Source organism: Carica papaya, chromosome 9 (assembly GCF_054855325.1).
Source record: "Carica papaya isolate Zhongbai chromosome 9, ASM5485532v1, whole genome shotgun sequence".
In the NCBI taxonomy this organism is placed as follows: domain Eukaryota; kingdom Viridiplantae; phylum Streptophyta; class Magnoliopsida; order Brassicales; family Caricaceae; genus Carica; species Carica papaya.
The window spans coordinates 18,468,560-18,480,774 of NC_142317.1; positions in this window are offsets into that span (position 1 = coordinate 18,468,560).

Consider the following 12,215-nt stretch of genomic DNA (forward strand, 5'->3'; position numbering starts at 1 on the left):
GTAATAATATATTGAATTTAATTTAGTTTAATTTACTTTAATAGAAATAATAATAATAATAATAATAATAATAAAGGGTAAAAATTATTTAGAGATTTAATTGAAAATAATTTTGGGAAAAAGGAGTGAAAATTTAGGTTCTGGGGGTATTTTTGAAAGAAAAATCAGAAACCGATGGTCAAAACGTAATTTAAAAAAATTGTGCCACGTCAGCTGCCCGGTCAGCAGCCTCAGCCAACCAGGACACGTTAGGTGGCAGAGATACTGAGGCGGGAGGCCACGCGAAAGGGAGCCACGTGGGCCATCCGTGTGCGCGCGATCGAACGGCTGAGATCCGTTCCCGCGCGCACGTACGGCCTAGATCAAAAACGCGCAAAAATGGCCCAGATTGCATCGCACACGGATGGCGCAGATTGAATCGCGATCAGACGGTTCAGATTAAATGCGATGGATGGCTCAGATCAAAAGCGGATGGTTATAAATAATCTCATCCGCACCCAAACCCTAACCCTAGCCGCCAAAGCCCCTCATCGGAGAAGACAACCCAGCTGCCGGGGAGCCAACCGCCGCCATCGCCGTCGTATCGGAGCAATTTCCGGCCGCCAAACGAGGTAAAAATTCTACTCTTTGCTCAGAATTCGATTTCTAAACCCACCTATGACCAAATCAGAGCAAAAACACCAGCCAATTGGCCAAAAACACCACCGAAGCCCAGTGGTGCCGCCACGGGTTGTCTCAATTTTTGCCTCCGATGAGGCCCTTCCCGATTCCTGTTCGATGTAATTTTTCCACCATTATGACCACCGTTCCCTCCTCTACAGGTTGACCGGAACAAAACACCAAACCGCGACGCGAGCTGAAGGAGACGCTGCACCGGAGAGCCCCACCGCTGGTAAGTTTTGGTTTTCTATGTTTTTTCAGTCCAGCGAGGGCCCTATGGGTGTTTTCTCACAGGAACCAATGCAAGTTTGGATGAATCCGGCCGAAAACGGTTCGAAACAGCCAACCCGAGGCAAAACGCCTCTGTGAGCGGCGGCACCGTCGCTGGAGCACGGCGGAGCTGCCGTACTGGAATTTTGAAATTGGCCGAGTAGGCCCTAGGTCTAATTTTTGGGTTATTTAGGACATGTGTAGGTACTATAAGCATGTTTTAGATCCCGAAAAAAAAATTCAGGGAACCCAAGGACCACCCGTAGGCATAGTGAAAATCTAGTTTTCGGCGTTAGATCAGATAAGGACCCCTCACCCTATTTTCTATCACGGGATTGAAGTCTGAATAAATGATAAAATTGTATTTTGTACAAATTGAGTAGATATGCATAATTAATTACGGTTGCTAATGGAGCCCGAATCAGACATATTTCTCTCTCAGTTCCTGTTTGATTTATTTTACAGTTTAAATGCATTATGGTATCTAGTTTATTTATTCTATGGTTTTGAATGCATGAATCACTGTTTACTTCATTACTGCTTGATTTTGTGAATCAAAGATATGTTTGCCTTGTTGGATGCACGTTGCTTATTTAAGTATTCATGTTTGAATGGGTAACGGAGACTAAGGAAAAAATCATAAAGGGGTGTGAATTGATAATTGGATAAGATGACAGCCTCACTAGATATCCTGGGAGATGGTGGATGGATCGGGTCCATAGGGAACCCTACCAGGAACGTTCTCTTATACCGGATGGGGTATGGAGACTTTATTGTTTAGCGCCCATACCGGACGGAGTACGGGGATGGCCCTGAAATTAAGTTTGTTAAGGGATTGGTTCACGTGTAGCGGGGACCCCTATGGATCCCGATGGATACTAGTAGGCTGATGAAAAGGGGGCAACTGTTGTTTAATGATTGAAATATAAAAGTATGACATGTGCTATGTTAAAGATTATGTATGAATTCATGATATCTATGATGTTATTGTTTCCATGGGTCGTTTTTTATAAATCTCACTGAGGTAAGTGGACGATAAATGTTTTGATTATTGATAAATAATTTTGTTTAAAATTTGTGATCCATTAGTTATTTTTAGTTTTTTACCAACCTTTACTTCTGTGACAGTGATATAGTGTGACGTCCTTACTGGGCTAGTGTAGCTCATTCCTTACTTAACCATTTCAGATCAAGAGGACTTGGTTCCCGAGCTTGATCCACAAGAAGACGGTGAGTAGATGCCTAGATGTCTTATAGTTTTCTTTATAGTCTTTCATTTCTAGTATTTCCTTTAAAGGACTTATTCTTTGATATTGTTAGTACATTTAAGTTATTGTGTAAGGGATATTAACCAGAACCTTTTATTTCACTTCCGCACATATTTTTTTTATATATTCCCTTTCGAATTTTTGGGGCCGTTACAGTTGGTATCAGAGCCAAGTTCCTCGCACTCGTCCCTTACACAATAATACTTAAAGAAACACTAAACCAATGAATCATTACTCAATCCTTCCTTGTGAAATATAGGTACGAAGAGATGAGAAGAGGAAGACCCCCACTAAACCGAGCAGCCCAGGATGGTTCACTTTGCGAAGACGTTGACAAGATATTTGAGATGCTGGAGAGACTCATTGCTACCCGTAGGGCCAAAAGGGGAGAAGGGAGCTACATGACCCTCCCTCGCTGCCACAGGTTGAGCCACCACTGCAGCGAGAGGATCTCGAGCCACCACAGTACGAGCTTGCTCCTCCACAGTACCACCCGGTGCCACCGCCGCAGTATAATCCGGTGCCCTAGCCACAATACTGCCCGGCACCGCCACAGTATAATCCGGTGCCCCCACCATATCAGCAAGTACCACCACAGGGCCCCTAGTCTATCCTCAGCCTGGCCCAGTCCCTCTTTCGCGGGACCCAGCTTCTTCTATGATTGACCCAAGTTATGTAGAGAGGTACAGGAGACTGAACCCATCCACTTTTGCAGGGGAATCCTCATTTGAAGATGCCCAGTATTAGTTAGCAGAGACGGAGAAGGCCTTCAAGACCCTAGGAATGACTCCCGAGCAGAGGGTCACCCTTGCTACTTATATGCTGGTGGGAGAAGCAGACCGCTAGTGGGAACTCAAGTAGACCACCCTGCCTGTTCCAGTCACTTGGAAATAGTTCTTAGCAGCCTTCCATGCAGAGTACCTCCCAGAGCACATCCGACATCTTAAGGAGATGGAGTTTGTCCAAATGGTCCAGGAGAACATGACGGTGTCAGAATATGCCCGTAAGTTCCTAGAGTATGGCCGATACTCCCATGAGACGTTGATGGATGAGGGTAGAAAGGCTAGGAGGTTCCGGTGGGGCCTCCGCCCAAAGATCAAGCAACACTTATTTGTATTGGAGCTCAAGACATACTCAGCTGTTCTGGACAAGGCACAGTTAGTGGAGAGGAGCCACCACACCCTCCCTCAGTCAGCAGGGAACCACATACCCTCAGCTCCACTCCGCAGACCAGCACCTACTGCGCTTGTCCAACAGAACAAGAGGCCCAAACCTATGATCTAGGCTCCCCCTCAGGCTCCAGTGGCAGGATGTGATAAGATCTGGCAGCATTGCAGCAGGGATCATAGGGACCAACCATGCTACTGCCTCAACAACACTTATTGCATATGTGGTAGTACCCAACACTATGTAGGAGTGCTCAAGGAACTAGAATTAAAGAAGACCTCCTATCCAGGGCAGGGCTTACAACCTCACCCAGCAAGATGCCGATGCCGACCCGGACATAGTACTGGGTATGTACACTATCTGTAACAATCTTGCTCATATTTTATTTGACACTGATGCATCGCATTCATTTGTTTCACTTGTTTTGCATCCAAAATTAATGTATTACCTGATAAACTTGATTCAATGTTATTTGTATCTACTGCTGGGAGTGTAACACTATTAGGAGAAGTTATCTACAGGGCGTGTGCCATAGAGATAGCAAATAGAAAACTGAGTGTAGACCTAATAGAATTAGGCACGGGGAATTTTGATGTAATTTTTGGGATGGATTGGCTAGCAGCATATTACGCCACCGTAGATTACTTTAGCAAGAAGATTGTATTTAATCCTCCTAATGAGGAGCCATTTACAAATTAATAAAATTATTTAGTATTTATTCCTTGATGGCAAGTTTTCTTATTTGTCGAGTACCTTAACCTTGCTATTTTCTCTAGCTAGGCAAACCCAAGAAAGAGAATTGTATTCAAGAGATTTTGATAGTCCGAGACTTCTCAGATGTGTTTCCAGATGAACTACCCGGACTGCCAGTGGACAGGGAAGTCAAGTTCAACATAGATCTACAACCAGACACCCAGCCTATTTTAGTTGCTCCTTACAGCATGAGCCGCGTTGAGATGGAGGAGCTGAGGAAACAGATCACTGAATTGTAAGACAGTGGTTTTATCAAACATAGTGTGTCCCCTTGGGGTGCTGGAGTCACTTTTGCCAGGAAGGGAGACGGAACATTGAAACTATGTATTGATTGCAGAGGATTGAACAGGATCACAATCAAGAACAAGTATCCCCTTCCCAGGATTGATGAGCTCTTCGATCAGTTGCAGGGTGCGCAGGTTTTCTCCAAAATAGACCTGCGATCAGGCTACCATCAGGTGAAAATAAGGATAGAAGACATCCCCAAGACGGCCTTTCGAACCAAGTACGGACACTATAAGTTCTTGGTCATGCCATTTGGGCTAACCAACGCCCCAGCCATCTTCATGGATCTGATGAATAGGGTCTTCAGATAATTCTTAGATCAATTTGTTATCGTGTTCATCGATGACATCCTGGTCTACTCAAAAAGCAGATAGGAACATGCTCACCATCTAGCCCAGGTTTTGTAGGTTCTCAGAAGAAAGAAGCTGTATGCAAAGTTGAGTAAGTTTGGATTCTAGCTTAAGCAGACTGCCTTCTTAGGGCACATCATATCAAATAATGGAGTATCAATGAATCCTAAAAAGGTTAAAGCGGTGCTCGGTTGGGAGAAATTGACATCAGTTAAAGAAATTTGTAGCTTCGTAGGAATGGCTGGCTATTACCGCAGGTTTGTTGAAGGATTTTCTAGTCTAGCGGCTCCCCTAACCAAGGACTCACAAAGAAGAATGCTAAGTTTAAGTGGAATGAGGACTGTGAAAGAAGTTTTTCAAAACTAAAGAAGTGGCTTACTACTGCACCTGTGCTAGCCTTACCGAGTTGATCGGGGGGATATACAGTTCACAGTGATGCCTCCTATCTAGGCCTGGGTTGTGTTCTAAGCCAGTATGGGAAGGTCATAGCTTATGGGTCCAGACAGTTAAAGAGTCATGAAAAAATTATCCCACCCATGACTTGGAGTTTGCTGTAATCATACACGCCTTGAAGACCTGGCGCCATTACTTATATGGAGAGACCTTTCATATCTATACCGATCACAAGAGTTTGAAACACATATTCACTCAGAAGGATCTCAACATGCGTCAGAGAAGGTGGATAGAACTTCTTAAAGACTATGATTGTGATATCTTGTACCATCCGGGTAAGGGCAACGTGGTAGCCGATGCACTCAGCAGAAAATGTGCAGGAATCTTAGCGCATTTGATGGTCTCAGAATACAGGCAAATTAGGGCTACACAATAGGTTCGACTTCAGGACTTGAGGAAAGCCACATGTTTGGGTCATTTGACCATCCAACCTGAGTTAATCTAGAGAATAAGGGAAACTCAGTCAGCTGATCCCGCCCTAGTAGCCCTCAAAAACAATGCAGAACAGGGAGTTAGTTTAGAATTCTGAGTCTCTGCCGATGGGTCACTCCAATTTCAGGACAGGGTGTGCGTTCCAAATGACAGTGAGTTGAAGAGAGACATCATGAAAGAGGCCCATAGCTCAAAGTTTGTCATGCATCCTGGAAGCACCAAAATGTACCAAAGCATGCAAACCCGGTTTTGGTGGAATGGGATGAAAAAGGACATAGCTGACTTTATGTCTAAATGCTTGATATGTCAGCAGGTCAAGGCAGAGCATCAGAGCCCAGGCGGGCTACTTCAGCCTTTACCGATTCCAGAATGGAAGTGGAAACATATCACCATGGACTTTATGACAGGGTTACCTAAGGCACGCTCAGGACATGACGCCATCTGGGTAATTGTTGACCGGCTCACTAAGTCTTCCCACTTCTTAGCCATCAGGATGATCGATCGCTTGGATAAGTTGGCAAGAATTTATATCCAAGAAATAGTCAGATTGCATGGAGTCCAAGTAACAGTGGTGTCCGACAGAGACCCTAGGTTCACTTCTCAATTTTAGAGTAGCTTTCAGCAAGCCATGGTAATGAAGCTGTCCCTCAGTGCTTCCTTCCACCCTTAGACTGATGGACAATCAGAAAGGACAATCCGTACACTTTAGGATATGCTTTGAGCTTGTGTCCTTAACTTTGGGGGCCATTGGGATGACCATCTGCCCCTGATAGAATTTGCCTATAATAACAGCTACCAAGCGAGCATTGGCATGGCTCCGTATGAGGCATTATATGGCCGTCCATGTAGATCACTGATTTGTTGGGAAGAAGTAGGTGATAGAAAATTGTTCGAACCAGAGCTGGTAGAGGAGACCACATCTAAGATAGTTAAGATCAGGAGGAACATTCAGACGGCTCATAGCAGGCAGAAGAGTTACGCAGACACCTGGAGGAGAGATTCAGCGTTTGAGAAAGGCGACCGAGTGTTCCTTAAGGTCATTCCTTTCAAGAAAATTAGTAGGTTTGGTAGGAGGGAAAAACTGAACCCCCGATTTGTTGGACCATTTGAAGTCTTAGACAGGATTCGTACCACCGCCTATAGACTAGCACTACCTCCAGAGCTTTCTAAGGTCCACAATGTGTTCCATGTGTCCATGTTATGCAAGTACAACCTGGACCCCTCTCATGTCTTGACCCACGAACCTCTCCCACTCTAGGAGGACTTATCCTACGAGGAAGTACCAGTCGGCATTACGGATCGAAAGAGTATATTACTCCGCAACCGGAAAATATCCTTTGTAAAGGTCGTATGGCAAAACCACACACCAAGGGAGGCTACATGGGAGCTAGAATAAGACTTTAGAGCCCAGTACCCCCATTTGTTCGATCAAGAGTAAGAGGCAAATTTGAGAGACCAAATTTCTTTAAGGGTGGGAGAGTTGTAACACCCCAACCCTTTTTTTTTCTAATTTTAATTTTTTTTGTAATTATTATATGCATATAATGATTAATTTATGTAATAATATATTGAATTTAATTTAGTTTAATTTATTTCAATGGAAATAATACTAATAATATTAATAATAAAAAGGGGTAAAAAAATTTTACGGATTTAATTGAAAAAAAATTTGGGAAAAAGGGGTGAAAATTTAGGTTCTGGGGGTATTTTTGAAAGAAAAATAAGAAATCAGGGGTCAAAACGTAATTTAAAAAAATTGTACCACATCAGTTGTCCGGTCAGCAGCCCTGGCCAACCAGGACGCGCTAGGTGGAAGAGACACTGATGCGGGAGGCCACACGGAAGGGAGCCATGTGAGTGATCCTCGTGCACACGATTGAACGGTTGAGATCCGTTTCCGCGCGCAGGGACGGCCCAGATTGAATCGTGATGAACGGTCCAGATTCATTTCTTATTTAATCGTGGCTGGACGATTCAGATTAAATGCGATGGATGGCTCAGATCAAAAGTGGATGGTTATAAATAATCTCATCTACACCCAAACCCTAACCCTAGCCGCCAGAGCCCCACGCCCGACAAGACAGCTCAACTGTCGGGGAGCCGACCGCCGCCACCCGCCGCCGTACTGTAGCAATTTTTGGCCGCCAAATGAGGTAAAAATTCTACCTTTTATGCAGAATTCAATTTCTGAACCCACCTATGGCAAAATTGGAGCAAAAACACCAGCTAATTAGCTGAAAAATGTCGCCGAAGCCCAGCAGCGCCGTTGCAGGTTGTCTCAATTTTTGCCTCCGATGAGGCCCTTTTTTATTCCTATTCGATGTAATTTTTCCACCATTGTGACCGCTGTTCCCTCCTCTACAGGTTGACCGGAGCAAAACACCAAACTGCGACGCGAGCTGGAGGAGCCGCTGCACCAGAGAGCCCCACTGCCGGTAAATTTCAGTTTTCTGTATTTTTTCAGTCCACTGAGGGCCCTATGGGTGTTTTCTCACAGGAACCAATGCAAGTTTGGCTGAATCCGGCAGAAAATGGCTGGAAAAAGCAAATCGTAGGCGGATCACCGCCGTGCCAGAATTCTAAAATTGGCCGAGTAGACCCTGGGTCTGAGTTTTGGGTTATTTGGGACATGTGTAGGTACCATAAGCGCATTTCAGTTCTTGGAAAAAAATTTAGGGAACCTAGGAACCGCCCGTAGACGTAGTGAAAATCTAGTTTTCAGCGTCAAATCAAGTAAGGACCCCTCACCCTATTTCCTATCATGGGATTGAAGTCTGAATAAATGATAAAACTGCATTTTGCACAAATTGAGTAGATATGCATAATAATGGAGCCCAAATCAGACATATTTCTCTATCAGTTCCTATTTGATTTATTTTACAATTTAAATGCATTATGGTATCTAGTTTATTTATTCTATGATTTTGAATGCATGAATCACTGTTTACTTCACTACTGCTTGATTTTGTAAATCTAAGATATGCTTTCCTTGTTGGATGCACGTTGCTTGTTTAAGTATTCATGTTTGAATGGGTAACGGAGGCTAAGAAAAAAATCGAAAAGGGGTGTGAATTGATAATTGGATAAGATGACAGCCTCACTAGATATCTTGGGAGATGGTGGACGGACTGAGTCCATAGGAAACCCTACCGGGAACGTTCTCTCATACCATACGGGGTATGGAAACTTTATTGTTTGGCGCCCATACCGGACGGGGCATGGGGATGACCCTGGAAATTAAGTTTGTTAAGGAAATGGTTCACGTGTAGTGGGGACCCCTATGGATCCCCATGGATACTAATAGGCTGATGAAAAGGGGGTAACTGTTGTTTAATGATTGAAATATAAAAGTATGACATGTGCTATGTTACAGATTATGTATGAATTCAAGATATCTATGATGTTATTATTTCCATGGGTCGTTTTTTATAAATCTCACTGAGGTAAGTGGACGGTAAATGGTTTGATTATTGATAAATGAATTTGTTTAAAATTTGTGCTCCATTGGTTGTTTTTGATTTTCTACCAACCTATACTTCTGTGACAGTAATATAGTATGACGTCCTTACTGGGCTAGTGTAGCTCATTCTTTACTTATCCAGTTTAGATGAGGAGGACTTGATTCCCGAGCCCGATCCACAAGAAGACGGCGAGTAGATGCCTAGATGTCTTATAGTTTTCTTTATAGTTTTTCATTTCTAGTATTTCCTTTAGAGGACTTATTCTTTGATATTGTTAGTACGTTTAAGTTATTGTGTAAGGGATATTATTTAGAACTTTTATTTCGCTTCCGCACACATTTTTTTATAAATATTCCCTTTTAAATTTCTAGGGCCATTACATGGGTAATATATTCTTAAATATATTAAATAGAATAAAGTATTAAAATTTTCAACAAGCTATTCGCATAACTTATCAAACTCAATTTTATATGTTTCAAAGTCATTTAAATTTATTCATTTATTTATTTTTTAAAAAGATTTGTGGCCTTCTCTTTTTTGCACAAGGCTTATGCATCTAAAGTCATAGTGGCCATAGAATACTTACACATGATGGGGATAGTTTATCGTGATTTGAAGCCCAAAAATGCATTATTAAGATTTGACGGCCACAATTTTGTTGACTGACTTCGATCTCTTACGAAAAGACGGTAATTCCACATCAACGATCCATATAATTCCTTATCAAAATGCATCATCAATCACAAAAACAAGTTGTTATCCTGATGATCAACCCAACTTTTCTAATTCATCATGCATTCCACCCAATTATATCACACTTGTAATAGCCTCCTGCTTACACCCTAGCCAACACAAATAGAAAAAAGTCAACACATCACACTATTGTGGAAATCATCATAGAGTCAATCAATGTCCAATCAATGTTTTTTATTGGGACCCATGAGTACTTAGCACCAGAAATTTTGTCTGGTGAAAGGCATAGAAACACAGTTGATTGGTGGACACTAGGGATATTCATATTTAAAATGTTATATGGGATGATGCCGTGTAAGGGAGTTGACTAGGAGTTGCCCTTGGCGAATATTGTGGCCTGAGCACTTGAGTTTCCCAAAGAAACTATGGTTTTGGAGCCAGTAAAGGATTTGATCACACGACTATTAATCGAGGACCCCACCAGGAAAATAGGATCCACAATGGGTGCAATGGCAATCAAACGACATCAATTTTTTAATGGCCTTAATTTCCCACTTTTGAGATGTATAAAATAACCATTTGTTCCTTCTCCTGTATCTTGTAAGGAGTTTGTTTCATTTGATAGTACTATAGAGAGTTCAATAGAGTATTACTAGGAAGTAAAAAATTTATTCTTTAATTTACATGATATATGCTTTTTTTATGTACATCAAAATTTAATAACTAAATGAAGTGAGATTTAAGTAATTTGTACATTGGGGCAAGAAATTTTAATGAAATTCATGTTGAAAGGTTCAATATTTATAAAAAATATATAATTAAAGATTTATTGGATCAATTTTTCTAAAGAATGATATAACATTTTCAATTGTTCTCAATTAATATCTTTACTAACAGTCTAAAAGTAATACTAATTTCTCTAATATGTGGTATAAGAGGTAGTAATACTCTTTTTAAGGTATTACTTGGATAAAACTGAAATGTATTGCATCAAGGTCCTGATAACATCAAATAGGAAAACTCATGGGTCCTTGTGTAGTGCTTCATTACTGCTTACCTAATTTGGGATAAACAATGTTAAAGTTCAAGGGTAGTTGAGGATAAGGAAACTTTTGGCTTGTAGAGCTATTTTGAGATGCCTATGAGGTTACAAGATAGCTTTACCAAAATGTTGTGTAGGGTTTTAAAATTGTTCTCATATTCTAGACCTATCTTAAGACAGTTATGAGATTTTGAGCATCTATTAGGTCTTAATAAAGCTCTAAAACTGCAGTATTACATCTAAATCTTAAGGTTTTAGTCTTTTTTTTTTCTTAATGTTGCACTAAGATACAATTTTTTTGTCCTAAAATTTAATTTAGTATAGATTTTGTTTTACTTGGTTATATGGTAAATTTTGTACCAAGTATAAATTTCATACTTCATGAATATTTTTCTGAGTTTAGGTTTATACTTAAGGATGTTTAAGCTTTCATTTTGCATTTTATTTCCTTTCTTAGTTTGATTCAAAAGTATAATAAGAATAATACATAGCTTAGCTAGAGATGAACAAGGACTTCTGAAAGATAGATATTGTTCATGAACCTCCTCAGTTTTTGATTCACTTGAGCATGATGGTTTTGGTCATTTACTTGAGCATGATGATTTTTATTGTTAATGAATAATGATTTTATCTTAAAAGAAATAATGTTATATTGGATGTTATTGTATTGACTTCCATTGTACAAGTTGATTCAGTACTAAAAACAGATACTACTAAATTTATATTTTAATCAAATAATAAAATAAAACTTAATTTGAATGAATTATTTAATATTATAATAAATAAGTGAATTGAATAACATATATTTATTGTTTAAAATATAGTATTTGACGACCAATTATAAGAATTGACACTTTAGTGAATAATGAGAGGTGATTGATGGTGACTACAATGAAATGCAACCAACACAAAAATAAAAGCTTTGGTATCTTGCAACAAAGTATATCACATTTTCTTTAGGTTTTAAGACAAAAATGAACTATTTTATTTATTTATTTATTTTTGGTACTCTTTTTTGTTGATACAAAAGTTAAACAAATTTTTTTTTTCAAGTAAAGAAATAGATAAGGTGGGCACAAAATGGACACATGAGTTCTTCTATTTGTCGCATATTACCTAGCAACATTTCAACTTTTGTGAGAGTCTGAATCAATCACTAAAATTATATCGTCTATTGTCTAACTTCTAGTTGTAATAGGACTATTTTTAAAGGTACTAGGTACAAATTTTATACTTGATGAATATTTTCTAAAGTTTAGGTAATTACTTGAGGATTTTTAAGCTTTCATTCCGTATTTTGTTTCTTTTCTTCTTAGTTAAATTTAAAAGTTTAATCTAATAATATATAACTTAGCTAGAAATGTACCGAGAACAAAGGTAA